General features: G+C 37.4%; 1 long non-coding RNA gene across 2 annotated transcripts in view; it reads right to left on the bottom strand.

Annotated features, from left to right (window-relative positions):
- LOC121030947 (uncharacterized) overlaps positions 1–16,833 on the bottom strand; it is a 207,033-nt gene that overhangs the window by 80,072 nt on the left and 110,128 nt on the right. The window contains exons 2-3 of one of the 2 annotated variants that reach the window (XR_005790474.1): positions 7,870–7,927; positions 1,368–1,812 (exon numbers count right to left, since the gene is read on the bottom strand). This is a non-coding gene — a long non-coding RNA (uncharacterized LOC121030947). Of the gene's footprint in view, positions 1–1,367; positions 1,813–7,869; positions 7,928–16,833 lie in introns of those variants that run through there. The other variant, XR_005790472.1, reaches the window with a different exon arrangement.

Below are 16,833 nucleotides of genomic sequence, written 5' to 3'. Positions count from 1 at the left end.
TGAAATGAAAGACTTTTATGGGTAGAAGGGAACAGAAACGAGGAAGCTATATTAGGCAAACAGTAGGTTGTTTGCAGCAAGGTCACTTCCTTGTGGGGAATGGCAGGAGTCTATCAGTCAGATTACATCACTAGTACTGACCAGGAGATTCCTGATTGACTGGTTTAAGATTCCATTTCTGGGAGAGGCCAAAACTGGAATTAAGTTCAGTCTGTTTAGTGACATGAGGCTTAGCGTAAGCGACTCCATTTTGGGCCTGTTGTCTGTCTTATTTTTAATGGAAATAAATGATACAATTGTAAAGTAACTAAAGCATAGTAGAATTTTAATATATGTGAGCTCACATCCTTCCTTTTGTATTTGCAGTTATCTGAATAAATACATAAATATCTTGTCCTCTTTAAGAATGCTCATCAAAATTAACTTAAATGTACAATATAAATACCTGAGATCCACAGGCCAAAGTTAAAATGTATGCAATTCAACAATCTGGTATTATATTCATCCAGTGAAGGTGAAGATCTAATACTTTAGGTGAGACCTTGACATTCACTAAATCTAGTGCATTGTATGGAGTGGTGGGAAATGAAAGATTTTACTTTTTGGTCTCAAAACTTCCACTGAACAAGTGGTCCAAATCACTTAATTTTCTCAGGATTCAGATGTTCTCCCCATATTGAATGAAAAAGGAAAGATGGCTCTGGTTATCTAGTTGGAGACGTAAAAATGAATTATTATCTGTGTAACATACATTGGCTTCTTGGCAGAGATTGTTGCAATACAAACAAAAAAATTCTAATTTAATGGAAGACATTGTGTTCTATGCACTGTATACATAGACCAACCCAGCTCTTCCTTCCCAGAGGAGACCTTTTACCTCTCCTTTTGTGAGCATTAATGTGGTCTGGGATTAAGTAAGCACTAGAAAAATGACTTTTTCTTCTCAAATACACTAGTTTTATCATAAACTGGAGTGAAAGTTATTATAGTTTGTTCCTCTCTAAGAAACTATCCCTGGATAACTAATGTGTGGCAACACAATAATTAGATTCCAGGATCCCTCAATTTAGAGTATCCGTATTTCTTAAACTTTAAAGTGCACAGGAATCACCTGGGGGAATCTTGTCACCAGCAGACTCTGGCTATGTTGGCCTGGGATATGGCCTGAAAGTTTGAATACCTAACCAGCTTCCAGGAGAGGTCAATTTGGTTGGTCCTCAAACCACATTTTCAGTAGCAAGGATTAAAAGACAGTGCCACCATGCGAATGTGGTGTGGGCCATATAAATAAATATTACTCATTATGCTAAACATTAACCACGTTTCAATTTCTATGTTGAGATTTACAACCATGGACCCCTGATTTGAAGAAAGCTAGTGCTTTCTGGACTAAAGTAACAGATTGAAAATGCATCATCTGCTCTGGTTATTCAATGCCTTGCTGAGTTCAGTCAGGATTTCTTCATCCTCCATTACCCCCATTAGTCCTGTTGGGTTAGTGCTCAATCTTGATCTGTATCTTAGTCAAGACAATTGTTGCTGATTAACTATAATTACTAGTAATGGGTCCAGCTTTCTTTCGGAGACTAATGCCCTCAGTTCATCCCTGCATTGTTCTGCCATAAAAGGTCCCAATCTGCTAGTCATTTACTTACTTATTCTTTAAACCAACAACAAGTTGCTTCATGTGTGGGCTTTTAAATACTGTCCACTAGGTCTAAATACCATGAGTATACCTTTTACTTTACCTTTTCTTTTCTCCTTCCCCCACCATTTTCTTTTTTACATTTTAGAACAGGAGAATGACAAGTCCTAAAAAAAAAAAAAAAAAAAAAAAAGAGTAGACATGCTTACAAAAAAATTCTAGAAGCAACAAAAACAAAAATTTAAAGGTACATTAAAACATTACTTAATATCCAGAAAGATTGCAAAGTTTTGCACATCGTTAAAAATGGTAAACATAAGTAAATTAGAACAATTTGCTAATTTTACTAATTTGATGACCTGCAGATTTGATTCTTTATTTTTTAATTTTTTTGATGTTTGCTTATGTAATAAATTTAATGCACAAACCCCTACATGTACATTGTATTTTGTTACTTTTTGTAAGAAATTTTAAATAATAAGCAGACAACGTGTGTCTAAAATCCTCTAGTTTTAATCATTTTCTGACTGTACCTTTTATTGAAACACTAGGCATGGATAAGTCATTAAGTCAGTTAAGTCTCCAACTCTTGATTTCAGCTCAGGTCATGATCTCATGGTTCGGTTTGTGAGATCAAACCCCGCACTGAGCTCTGTGCTGACTGTGTGAAGACTGCTCAGGATTCTCTCTCCCCCTCCCTCTCTGCCCCTCCCCTTCCCTCACGTGCATGTGCATGTTGGCTCTCTCTCTGAAAAATAAATAAACTTAAAAAAAGAGCTTATAGAAGAATATGTGGCATACAGTACTCAATAAATGTCTGCTGAATAATCAATTCATATAAGCATACATTATTTTTTTCTTAAAATTACCAGAGACTGTTATGTATAAAGAACTAAATACTCACCATCTCCTTCCTAAGTACTAATGGCATATTTATTACATTTCTACACTACCAAGATATCACCTTACCTTACTGGCATGCCTTTCTCTTCCACCATCCATGTAATGCAATATATGAGTAAATATTATTTCTGATATTATGTGCATCAGCAAACGTTATGAGTAACTAATATAAAGGTTTGTGCAAAGTGTTTACCGATATGTGGTATCAGGAACCAGTCAAATTATAGAATTTTGTCATTTCTATTTGTTATGCTCTGGAGTCTCCTTGGCAGAGTAGTAATAATTCTGGCTTAGGAGTTAGAAGACCTGATTTGCAGTCTCTACAGCTTAGTAAGTGTGAGACCTTGTGAGGAACTTATCCTCTGTCTGCATCAGTTTATCTATAAAACTGTCCTTCCTAGCATTACAAAGAATTTTCATGCACTAGTGTCATGTCTTCTTAATCTCTTTACATCATGCCAAGAATACAGCAGAACCCCAAGGAATATGTTTACTGAAAGGATAAATGAAAAACTTGAAGATTAGTAAAGTATGACTATTTGCAGCAGTGTTGGGGAGACATGACAAGGGGTTGAGATGATAGAGGAGAGAGACATGTACATCAATAATAAGAAAAGCAGATAATTAATTCAAATAATATAAAAACATACAAAGCCACATGAAGTAGAGCATGGAATGCCTTAAGGACTATAGATACATGTGGTTAGTTGAAATGTCTGATCTGAAAGAGGCAGGTTGGTTTCAGATTTTTAAAGACCTTGAATAATACACTACAGTGCTTGGGATTCACCCTGTATGTTGATGGAAAGTCAGTAATAGAATTCAAACAGAACAGCATGTACAAATATGAGCTTTAAGGGGATTTGTACATTGGGGAGAATATAGGAGAAAACAGAAGCTAGAAAAAAAAGGGGAAGAATGAAAATTTCTTAGTGGTTTATTATGAGTGTACTATCTCATTTGATAATTACTAAATTATTTTAATATAATTAGAATTATATGAGGAAATATATATATATGTATATATACATATATATGTATATATATATATATATATATATATACATGAAGCCTATACTCAGTAAATGTCTGCTGAATAATTAATTCATATATATATATATATATATATATATATACACACACACACATACACATATATATTTTATTTGACAAGGCATCACAGCCATTGAGAGGCAGAACTGGGCATTGAACACAGTCAGCTGACTCCAGGGTCAGCACTTGCCCACACAGCTTATCACCTACCTCCAGCTATCAGGTATTTGCATTAATCTCTAGATTAAATAAAAATGAAATGGTTGAACTGAGGCAGTGGCCACAGAAATAAACAGGAAAAAGAGATTCAGGGAGCATATAGGAAGTAAACTAATTGGACTTGGTGACTAGTTAGTTAGACATGGCGGTTAGAGAAAGGAGAAATTGAGGGTGTTTTTCTCTCAAATTTGGGATGATTTGAAAATGCCCCAAAAAGGATATAGCTGGAAATTTTGAAAAACAATACTAGAAAAAGAAAATAAAACCTTTTTCCAGGCATTCATATATAGAACACTATTGTAGGTTTTTTTTTTTTTTATTTCTATCCACTGAATAACAAAATAAGGGGGAGTGTGGGTGGCTCAATCGGTTAAGTGTCCAACTCTAGATTTCAGGTCGGGTCATGATCTCATGGTTCATGAGTTTGAGCTCCACCCTGGGCTCTGTATTGGCAGTGTGAAGCCTGGTTAAGATTCTCTCTCTCTTCCTTTCTCTGCCTCTCCCCACTTGCTCTTTCAAAAAGTAAATAAAAATAAACTTAAAAAAAAAAAAGAAAGAAGGTTGGTACTTCCACAATTGATTTGTGTATACATGAGAGCAAGTTCAAATGTCCACTATATGTATTTAATGATTACATTAATAATTGCTATGGACTGAATGTTTGTGTCTCCCCAAAATTCATATGTTGAAGTCCTAATCCCCAATGTGACTGTATTTGGAGATGGGGGTCTGTGAGGAAGTAATTAAGGTTAAAAAGGTTCACAGAGTGGAGCCCTGGTCCAAGAGAGCTAGTGCTCTTATACAAGGAGGATGAAACACCAGAACTCTTCCTCGCCTTCTCTCTGCCACCTGAGGACACAGTGAGAAGGCAGCTGTTTGCACACCAGAAAGAGAGACCTCATGAGAAACCAACTATGTTGGCACCTTGCTCTCAGACTTCCAGCCTCCGGAAGTGTGAGAAAATAAATTTCTGTTATTTAAGCACCCCCCCCCCCCAGTCCATGGCATCTTGTTTTATCAGCCTCAGTTGATGTTTTATTAATTAATGTGACTGATATTTATTGAGTTCCTTCTATGTGAAGAGCAGCATGATAGATGTTGTGAAGTTGAATGAGATATTATCTCTGCCTTTAAGAAATTTACAAAGTAGCAGAGGAAATTAGAAACGTTAGAAAGACCCTTAGCTCCCAAATCTAGAAAATAGGAATCATAAACAAATGTCAGTGATGTCATTAACTGGTCAAATGTTCTGGGAGGCATTCTGGACCTTGTGCAAATTTTTTGTCATCAAACAATCACTGTATTGCAATCCTACGTTTGAGCACTTGTTCCATATTTAAGGAATTTCAAAAGCTAGGCAATAAATTCCATTTTTGCCTTTGAAGTTTAAAAGAAACAGTTATGACAAATGTATACATAGGTCATGGTATATCAATGGATTTATACAAATGATATTTACACAAAGGTGAACTTGCAGGATTAAGAAGTTACTTTGGATAGCAAACAAGGAGTTCTGAAGGAGACATCTTTTGAATTGGGTCTTGAATGAATAATTTTGCAGTAAGTTACCCAGTATGGTAACTTCATGTAAAGGGTTATTTTAAAAAAAGATATACTAAGCCACCAAATATAAAGGAAAAGATGATTCTGAAACATTTCACCATTAGCGGAAATGGATATGATGCAGAGAAAAGAAAAGAATTTAGGAGATCACATTTCTGAGGTTGTTTAAAGTTACCTACCAGTTGACAACTAAGTTAAAACTCAAAATATTTTCCCACTGGAATTTGGCCAACTAACAATTCAGAGAAGCCAACAATTTGTTTTAGTATTGGTTTGAAACTACAAGAAAATATGAATAATAGTCATCATATCAGCCTATCAAACACACAGTAGATTTTATTCTAATCACTTGCTTCATTGTCTATAAGCCTTCTAGACCTCACTGATAAGCTCTAAGCAAAAGGGCTTTGTTTTCCTTGTTTACCAATGCATAGTATATAATCAGGAATGAATACAATTAGGAATGAACGTATTTTAGTTGAACCAATAAATTAATAAATCTAAACTTATTTCACTCTAAAATGCAAGGTCAGAATTTAATAATAGAAATTAATTGGCCTTGCCACTTTCCCTAAGGATATAATCGCATTTCAACATGAATTAATATAAAAATTACCTAACATTATTAACCATTAAAACTGTTCACATGTACTTGATTTGGTATGATGTAAGTGTACCTGCAATTATTTAAATTCCTTTTATACAGTTGCAAATAACACAGAGAATCATTAAGGACAAGAAACCACATTTCATGACATGGTGATGAAGGGCTAGTCAAATGCTGCAATGATGGAAAGGGCATTCAGTAGTAGTTCAAAGGTATATAAAATACAGAGTAGATGGGTGCCTGTGTGGCTTAACAAAGTTAAGTGACCAACTTTTGATTTGGGCTCAGGTTATGATCAGGAGATCAAGCCCCGCTTCGGGCTCTGTACTGACAGCAAAGAACTTGCTTGGGATTCTCTCTGTCCTCTCTCTCTGCCTCTCCTCCTGCTCTCTCTCTCTCTCTCTCTCTCTCAAAATAAATAAATACACACACACACACACACACACACACACACACACACACATATATATGTGTGTGTGTGTGTGTATACGAGAGAGAGAGAGAAAGGCAGTGAACATAGTTTTATTTAATAAATTCTACAGGAATATTTAGGATAGTATAATATGTAGGGATTTTAGTAATGATAGTTTGCTTAATTTTCAAGGATGTACAAATTATTAAAGTAATATTTAAATATTGCTGACATTTGCCTAGGGAGGTAGAAGTCACTCTACTAGACACAAAGCATTTTTATATCATTTTTATTTTTTAATGAGTAGGACAACAAAAGATATTATCAGTCAAGTCAATCAGCTTGATGTTGAGATCTGAAAAGATACTGGAACAAACTAACCAAATTAAAAGCTATGTTTAAAGGATGATAAATATATATGATAAAGTGACAATACACACAACCAGTTATGTTAGCTCAATTTAATTTATATCTGTGTAGGAGTACAGGGTATAAAGTTATAGAGCAACAGTATTTGTAATACCATTCAAGTCAGCATTAGAAATATTTCTGACTTTACCCTGAATGTCTCTTGCTATTTTTTTTTTAATTTTTTTTCAACTTTTATTTATTTTTGGGACAGAGAGAGACAGAGCACGAACGGGGGAGGGGCAGAGAGAGAGGGAGACACAGAATCGGAAACAGGCTCCAGGCTCTGAGCCATCAGCCCAGAGCCTGATGCGGGGCTCGAACTCACGGACCTCGAGATCGTGACCTGGCCGAAGTCGGACGCCCAACCGACTGCGCCACCCAGGCGCCCCTCTTGCTATTTGTTTTAAAACAAACTAACAAAAATTGCTGTAATGTCATTTTCAAACAGGAGTCATCAGTTGCTAGTTGCCAATATAAGAGAAAAAAGGGACAATGCAGGAAAATATTACATAGATCTGAGATTATGTCTAGAAGTAGTCTCTTGGTATTTTAGTAAGATGACTGGGAAATGGAGTCTAAGCCTGAATATTTTTGCTCATGATACAACAGTGAAGTGTGGCTGGTTTTATAGAAAATATGTAAAGGGCGCCTGGGTGGCGCAGTTAAGCGCAGTTAAGCACTTAAGCACTTAAGCTTAAGTCGGTTAAGCGTCCGACTTCAGCCAGGTCACGATCTCACGGTCTGTGAGTTCGAGCCCCGCGTCAGGCTCTGGGCTGATGGCTCAGAGCCCGGAGCCTGCTTCCGATTCTGTGTCTCCCTCTCACTCTGCCCCTCCTCCGTTCATGTTCTGTCTCTCTCTGTCCCAAAAATAAACGTTGAAAAAAAAATTAAAAAAAAAAGAAAATATGTAAGAAATTTAAGCAATCCTTATCTGTCTTTTACATAGTCAGAGTGGGGAGGAAAATAGTCCAGTCATCAGAAATATATACAAAGAAAGTTGCTGAGCAAATTATCTGCATGTGTATCTATGATAGCAAAGTGAAGACATAAAAGTACCTGAGGTATATTGAAACACTGTCAGAGGAGGGGGCACTCTTCATGCTTGTTAAATTTCCTAAAGAAAAAAAAAAAAAAATCACATGGTCTATTAGAGAATTGGAATCTGTAAGGATCTGGTCCAGACAACTGAAGACAGCTCTGCTATTCACCTAGAGGATGCAGGTAGGACTGATTCAAAAGGAAAGTAATATGTTTTAATATGTCAATTATGTAAGTTGCCTGCTGGCAAATACACCCAGCTGGCATTTGGGAATATGATTCTAGCTTCAATGGGTGAAGTCAGAATGAGATATATGCATTTGGGAGTCATACAAATATACATGGATGGAAGTTGAAACCACAGTCAGGGATAAGCATATCTAAGTAGGACAGGTAGATGATAAATGAAACAGTGGACCAAACCCTAGATAATTCTAACATTTAATGGACAGTCAGAAGATGAGGGTAATATTGCTCCCCACCTATGTCTTAGTCCTATACTTACTAAGCCATGATATAGTGAGAAATCCTTCTCATTTCCTCCATTTAAGTCATTGATGTGCCATCCCTAATTTTTGTGTTCTTCCCTCTATATAACCCCCTGGTCAAATCCTATCAACCTCTCTTTAGAAATACTTAGGCTCAACCTTTCTTTTATATTTCAACACAATATCCAAGGCCAAGGACTTCATTACTGCACAAACTCCTATCTAATAATGTCGATAAAGACCCAGTAGCTTTGTCCAGTTCAGCCTGGACAACAGACTTACTATTTCAAATCCCTTTCTACCAGACTTCAGTGTGCAGCAATGAAAGTTCCCTTTAACATGGATTTCTGATGTTCATATCCTCAGGCAGAGGTACCTGAAGCCTGAAAATGAACTCAGACATTTCAAAGGCCAGGAACTTGGTCTTCTACAATCATTTTCACTGTTGCTATTTCCTACCATCAGAATGGGGGCCAAAATATGCTTCACTTCCACCAGGCTTCTTTTCTTGGTAGTTTCATCTCCACAAATTATAATCTAACTCATCTTTGAAGGCCTGCTTTTTCAGGTAAAGACATTCAAATCTAAATCATCCTTCAGGGTTCTAATTCCTCTATAAAGTCTCCCTAATACAGATATATCATTCTCTCTAATATCTGAACACCTGCAAAAATTATTATTATAATTAAATTTTTTTCTGGTGTAGGTTTCAAAGTTCCATAATTCTTATACGTAACACTGTGACTTCTTCCACTAAGTTTCTCAAGATTAGGGACTATGCCTAATGCTTTCTTGTTTTCAACAGTACAGAGTACAGTTAGATAAACTGCAAACTAAATATGTACTTCTTTAAGTTGCAAAAGCAAGCACAAACCTAGTCCTCATTGTCTACTTCTTTGCTTTCAATAAAATGACACCAAAATAAGTGATATATATTTATGTAAAGAATTGAAGATTGTTAAAGAGAGCCTATAAGAATTTTAGTACCAGTACAGAAAAAATGAGCCCCTGATTAGTCTGCCCCAATTGATGACCTAAGAGAAGACAACTCATTAAATGAATGAGGATAGGAAAGAAGGCACAGAGGCATGATCAAGAATGAATAATTAGAACCTAAGAAGTCCTAGGGCACCTGTCTGGCTTCAGTCAGTGACGTGTGAGACTCTTGATCTTGGGGTTATTGGTTTGAACCCCATGTTGGGTGTAGAGATTACTTAAAAATAAAAAATCTTTAAAAAAAGAACTTAAGGAATATTGCCCTCACAAACACAATTTACAAATTGTGCACTAGTCCTTATTCAATACGCTATTAATCTTATATAAAATAAGATACCAGGCATAACACTTCATTGAAATATTTCCTCCAATAAAAGAAGTCAAAAGTTTCATGAACAGAAATAAAGGAGGTAATTTAACAAGCAAAATGAAAATATTAAATATGCACACAAAGTAAATGTATTAAATGTATATCAATAAGATTAATCATAACAGTTGTTTCTATGGGTTTGTACCAGACATAATTCCCTACTTCTCCTCCATCTGGTATTGGAGGTTTCATGGTAGGAATGGGATTTTAAGAACTTATTGCCCTACTCATTCTGCTTGTATATCATCTTCTCTGTTGCTTCAATTTCATCCATAATCACAGTTTGTGTATCGTTCCTCTCCTGCTCAACATTCATTTTGGTTTCTTCCACACTTAGAATTAAATTAAAAGTATTGGGGGGGTCCCAAGTGATCTGGCTTCTAGTTACTTCTCCATTTATCTCCACCATTTTCCCTTCACCCAATGCACTTCAGCCAAGTTGGCCTCCTTGTTCTTCCTTAAACAGTCAAGTGTGCTACTGCCTTAGATACTTTATACTTATTTTACCTCTGTGTGAAATGCTCTTCATGGCTTCTATACGTCTCCATTTAATATTATAACTCAACATTCTGTACTAGCAGCCCTACCTTTTCCTAATGATCCTGTTCAATTACTCTGCCAGAATAGTGACTTCTTTCCTTGTCTGCTCATTTCTTGGTACCAGATGTCTAAAGTTACTGGTGATAGCTATAAAACTATGGTCTAAGTTAAATGAGACCCTTACTGTATCCCCAGGTGGAAAACTCCCCTCTCTGAGAATCAAGAGCTCTAGGCCTGCAAACTCTAAACTTTCAGAACAGAGACTATAAATTCATCAAGTACATGCCTATTGTCTTAGTCCCTGGACCCACACATTTATCCAGTGGGGACACAGTACTATATAAATGCTACGGATCTAGAGTGTATACCATATTCTATACGATGGTGTCCCAATCTGGCAATTCAGCTGTGCTTTAGGAAGCCATCCCACCTCTCTATAAAGCCAACAGCATTTGAATATGACTCAAACTCACATGTCCCAAACTCACATTTCCATCATCTTTATTGAAATTTGTCCTTTATCATCTGAGGTGGTAATACATCAAGTCTTAAGTTAGAAGGTCAAACAATATATACATCTCTCACTAATGCTGCTGGCCAAAACTTTATCATCATGAGAAACCGTCATATAACAAGAACTGTGTCAGTTTCGGTCAAGTTGAGTTATTACCCCTTCCAAAGCAAAAGAGGCCCAATGTCCATCCACTTGCCACAAGTGGCGGGTTGGCTTTTTTTGTGTGTGTGGGGGGGGGGGGTGGGGTAGGGGAGATAATACCATATCATAGCCACAGTATTAATATCTACTGTTGACAGGTTAGATATTGGCATTAGAAATAGCTGGATCTGGGGGCGCCTGGGTGGCGCAGTCGGTTAAGCGTCCGACTTCAGCCAGGTCACGATCTCGCGGTCCGTGAGTTCGAGCCCCGCGTCGGGCTCTGGGCTGATGGCTCAGAGCCTGGAGCCTGTTTCCGATTCTGTGTCTCCCTCTCTCTCTGCCCCTCCCCCATTCATGCTCTGTCTCTCTCTGTCCCAAAAATAAATAAACGTTGAAAAAAAAAAAAGAAAAAAAAAAGAAATAGCTGGATCTGTCTTAGTGCCAGCCCATAATGTAGTGTGCATATATCGTCTCCCTCCTTGCCACCATTAGTACCTCATTCATGTACCCATATTTCAACACTTGGGAGAAATTCACTAATAAAAACTTGCTGGATCATTCTTTCTACTTGGTTGTTTAGTGTCTTTTATATGGTGGTAACCTCTGGTGGGTAATACAGAAACCTTCAGATAGATAGATAGATAGATAGATGATAGATAGATAGATAGATACATAAATAGATAGATAGATGATTCCATAGACCCTTGAACAGAATATTTTAGTCTTTTCCCTTCCAGACTTACCAGTCAGCCAGGCTACTTACTACTGCCTATAAGTCCATGTATATTTTTACCTCAGGGTCATTTCCCTACCAAATAGATCCCCAAAATTCCAATGACTGGAAAAAGCTCCTCTCACTGCACTCCCTTTGACAAATGCCTCTGAGTGGGCTTGCATTGCACCATTAACTCATGGACATATGAAGCCTAGTCAATTGTGAAGTATGCTTAGCTATTTTCCACTGTCATTTGCCATGATCCCCGTTGATAAAGTGGTACCAAATTGATAAATTAGAGATATCACAGAGATCGCCATCCTGTTTAAGTTTGATATTCTTTAATTTCTGAGGTAATTAACTTCCCGTACCCACAGTATGTAGTATTGTTTTGATTTATGGCCTTGGATGAGTAGTTTTGTTTTCCACTTGGCTTTCACCTCTACTACACCTCTTGCTGGGCCCATATTTATAAGAAGCTTTCCTTCAGTCAGTGGGTTCTGGATCAAGTAGAGAAACCTATCAAGGGACTTTTTGTTGAGGTGACTGCCATCAGGCTTTTGATCAGCCTCCATTCTCTATTTCTTTTGAGTGAATAAATTAAGCCAATCCATATTTTGGCTGTCCATGTATCTTGCCTCTAGTAACACTGTGTTCTCTTAACCATTTCTCTGGCTACCACACCAGTCTTACTATTCATTGACATAGTAGCACTCATCCTTTTTCTGACGATTAAGTACCACCACCTCATCCACTGTCATGGATTCCAAGATTTCAGGATATCATTATTCCCATTACCATCAAGGCACTCAATTCCATAATAGTATCTCCTATCATCCCTGGCTACAGAGTACAGAAATTACTGAGTTTATCATTGCGGTTGGTGCTGCTCTTATCAGTATATTCCTTATCACTTATGGAAGAAACTGTTTTCTGGGCTATTTTGTGCAACATATCCAACCAGCTAGTGGAGAGTTCCAGCCTTACATGGTAGACCCACTCTACCATACTCACTCTACGAGTCCATTGATCCTTCATCACCTGCTAAAGTTGTACCAACATTTATGCTTCAATTTGTTTGTCCCCAACTCCCAAGTTTCCAAGAGCCATCTTAGCTACTTGTTGACACCATACTCAAGGCTCATGCCTAGTGCTAAATTCTGTTCCATAGGAAAGTATTTGCATATTGATCAGTTCTCCCCTATTGAACTTTATACCTCTGCCCCCTTGATTCAGCACCCTCAGGATCAAGTCTCATGCATACCCCCTAGATTCCTACTAATACATGTTAGGCATACATTGAACTCCCTTGGCAACTGTCTCACTCCTCCCTTAATAGGTTCAACAGCACAGCCCCTGCTGAGGTAAGCTGGGGTTGGATTCCTGTTGTTTCCTTGGTTGCCAGGAAGGGAAGGCCAAGTATTGTCTTATAAGGACCTGTCTCATTTGAGACCTCTTCACTGGTGTTCAAACAAGGGTTCCTTACAGAAGGGCCACTTTTGCAAGGCCCAGCAGAGTTAGGGGGGATTTCCCCACATCTGCCCAGAATCCCTTGTTCAGTCTCAGGATTCCATTTTCTCCTTCTTAGGGCCCTGCCCTTGGTATAGTAGACATGCTGGGACTAAGCATCTGAAGGTCTATTACCCATACAAACTAAATCCTGAGCCTGGTCCTTCATTCTCTGTGCTTTTAGCTACAAGAGATAAAAATTTCCTTCAATACTGTCAAGGAGGTCCTCTGGCTTTCACAAATTGGTGATTAATCAGCCCAAGCCTGTCATTATCCCCTCAGTGCTCTGCAACGATGTTGTAGTTCCATATTCTTAACAGTAATTATCATTTGTCTCATACCTCACCAGCTAGTGCAACATCCTCCTCAGTATTTCATCTTGGTTCACTACCAATGGGGAAATAAAGTACAAAATGCTGTAAACAATGGAAATTTCAACCAATCCTGCAACCCTTGGAACTGGGGTGAACCTTCAGAGTTATCCCAACTTGAAGCAAGCAGACTTTTTCAACCTTATATCAGACTATGAGGGCACAGTCTGAACCATGGGAGGGGTATAACTTTGTGAGAGGTGCTACCCTGTGACCTTTGGCAATCCCTGGCAAGGGGGTAAACTCAGTGACGGTCAGCAGTAGGTATTCCCACTAGCAGAGGGGATTTGGGGAGAGCACAAATATACTATTAGTATAGCTGAAAACAAATTAATTTAATCGAAAATTAAAAACCAGAAATGACCATATTTTGTAAGAGCTGGAGATGAAAAAGTGATTTGAAAATGGTGATTATTCAATTTCTTGTTTATTACAATGTAGAAGTAAAACAATTCATATCCAATACTGTATAGTGTTACTGAGTATTATACAAAAACATATTATTTAAATTAAGTATTTATTAAGTGATAAATAATTTTGGTAACTGGTCTATTAAATATTTTATATTATGTAGAATACTGATATATAAGGAGTTGAGTATTCCAGGCTTTTAGTGCCTTGATATTTCCCACTTGAAACATGACATATAGGTTCCCACTTTTCTCAATGCACTTCAGGGTTTGTGTATCTGTATTCTCCAAAAAGAGAAATTCTATTAATTATTAATACATGATAACAGTTCATAAAATTAGAACTCATTATCAACAAATGAAAATTGTGGGGCACCTGGGTGGTTCAGTCAGTTGAGCATCCAACTTGGGCTCAGGTCATGATCTCATGGTTTGTGGGTTTGAGCCTCCATTGGCCTTGCTGCTGTCAGAGCAGAGCCCACTTCTGATCCTCTGTCCCTACCCCACTCATGAGCTCTCTCTCTCTCTCTCAAAAAAAAAAAAAAAAATTATGAAAAAAAATGAGAGTTCTGACTGTAGAATAAATAAATAAGTAAGAATAGATAACTTCTAAAGCATGAAACCTTTCAAGGGAGAGAAATTTCAACTTTTAGTTAATTTTGAAGCATCAGTGAAAGACTACTACACAACCAATTTTGTGCTATATTCTAAGTATACATGAATAAATAAGCCAGAAGCTCCATCCTCAAGGACCTTTCCATCCAATATGTGCAGGAGAACACAGTAAGGTAAACAAATAATTGTAATTTAATTTGTGAGATAAAATAATAGCAGACCTATTAGTAACTGTGGTGCAAATTAGAAAATAATCAACTATGGTTAATGAGAGAGAAGGAAATCCCTATTTGGGGACTAGAGGTTTGAGATGAGTTTGCAATGTATGTGTGTGGGAAGCAAGGGGGTCTGTGCATATGAAAAAGAGAATTCTAATAAAAATGAGACCCATTTAAAGTTACCAGATGAGTAATAACAAAAAATAAATATCTTGGAGAATAGTGCAAGAAGAGATTGAATAGGTGAATAATATGGGCATGGAATGAATTAGACCTAATTAGGAGTTTTTACTCTATACTCTCAAGTATCCAGTGACTACATTTATTAAAGGAATTACAAACTTCTACAGCAATTTTCTTGCATTAGACTATATTTTTTTAGGCCAGGGGTTGTGTCTTGGTCGCCTCTGTATCTTCCAATACTGTGCCTGATTCTTAGTTGAGTGGATATTTTGAATTTCACATAGACAAAATTCAATGAATGAATGAATGAATGAATGAGTGACAAAATGAATGAATAATGATAATAGTAATAATAATAGCAGTTAACATTTGGAAGCATTTAGTACCATGCATGGGTAAATCTTATTTAATTTTCACAACAATTCTATTACTTAGATACTAGTATTACCCATGGTTTATTTACAAAGGAGGAAATAGAGATCCAGAGGAAGGTAATAATATATCCAAGGTCACAGTTGCCCTTTCACAGAAGCCAGAAAATATGTGGGCATGTGAAAAGGTAGGAGAGATGGCATAGGGTGTAGAAGGATTCAGAAAATAATGTATTTGAGGCTGAAGAGGAACTTTGGCAGTATTCCCTAAGTGGCTAGAACTGTGGCTGGGTGGCTAGCCTGCTCTCTCTCCTGTGGCTTCTACAGGTTATCAGGCTTCTGGCTGGAATGCCAAGTTGTTAGAAGTTTGACAATGTCACCCTGTCCTGATCTCCCCATTCTCTTCTGTTTCACCCACCCAAATCAGTCAAAATCTTTCCCACCTTTCCTTTTTCACTCCTACTAGGAAAAAAAAAAAAAAAAAAAAAGATGGAGAGAAAAGAAAGGGAGGCAGGGGAAAAGGATAATAGAAAGAATAGAAGAAAGAAGCATTTGACCTTAGACTGCTGCTGTTGGGGGACTAAGACATCTCATTCTTCCACATGGACCCTCTGCTGATGTGCTCCCACCTCTCTCACCATCTTTACTTTGGTGACCTTACTCATAAGAACTTCTATATTAGATTTCTGTAAATTCTAAGCATTTTCTTGAATTTTTTACTGCACTACTTCTGCATGGTTTCCTCACTTGTTTAGTCTAGAAAACTGTATCTATGTCTATTGATACATTGCCCCATTTCAGAAGATTTTATTTATACATAGAACCCACCAGCTTGTGAATCCATCACTCCTATTCCTAGTCCTACTAGGAATGAACGTGTACTGTCTCAGAGTCTAGAATGTCATTTCAATTTCTGTGTTTCCATCCTTAGCCAAAGGAGGGAAAGTTTGAGAGTGAGAATGGGTTACAGCAAAATTGGAATGATGATCTGCTTGATCATGAGTCTCTCTCTGATAAAAGCCAGAATTTGAGGGAAAAGGGATGATTCATGTTAATGATGATTCCTTTAGTTCACCAGTTTCCTTTCTTCTTGACCTTCCCTCAGGAACCTATGTAGTGCCTACAAATTCCTCCCTTGATGTCAGCCCAATAAGAACAGGGATAAAACAGCCTTTATCTGGCAAGCAGAAAACGTCTCCCACATTTTCCTGGCAATAATCCAACACAAATCCAAGCCTCAAAGTTGTCCAGACTATACTAAACGGTCTTTGGGGAACAGCATCAGAAGGTTTGGGATTTCTTTCCATTTTCTCTTTTGTGTTGCAGAACGAAAGCTATTAAGTGGCAAACAGGTGATATTTTCAATAACCATTACTTAATGCCCTAGAATACTCCAGCACAGGAGTGAAAGACCAGAATGCTTAACAATAAAACTCAAGGTCACCTCAGGTCTCATTCTTCAAGTCACAGCTTAAATGTCAATTATTTAGGGAAACATTTCCTGACTCTTCAGTCTTTGTACACTCTCACAGTGCCCTGTG

This window comes from Herpailurus yagouaroundi, unplaced genomic scaffold, assembly GCF_014898765.1.
Source record: "Herpailurus yagouaroundi ecotype Mexico unplaced genomic scaffold, PumYag 28, whole genome shotgun sequence".
NCBI classification, from domain to species: domain Eukaryota; kingdom Metazoa; phylum Chordata; class Mammalia; order Carnivora; family Felidae; genus Herpailurus; species Herpailurus yagouaroundi.
This window is presented reverse-complemented; position numbering and strand designations above follow the sequence as displayed.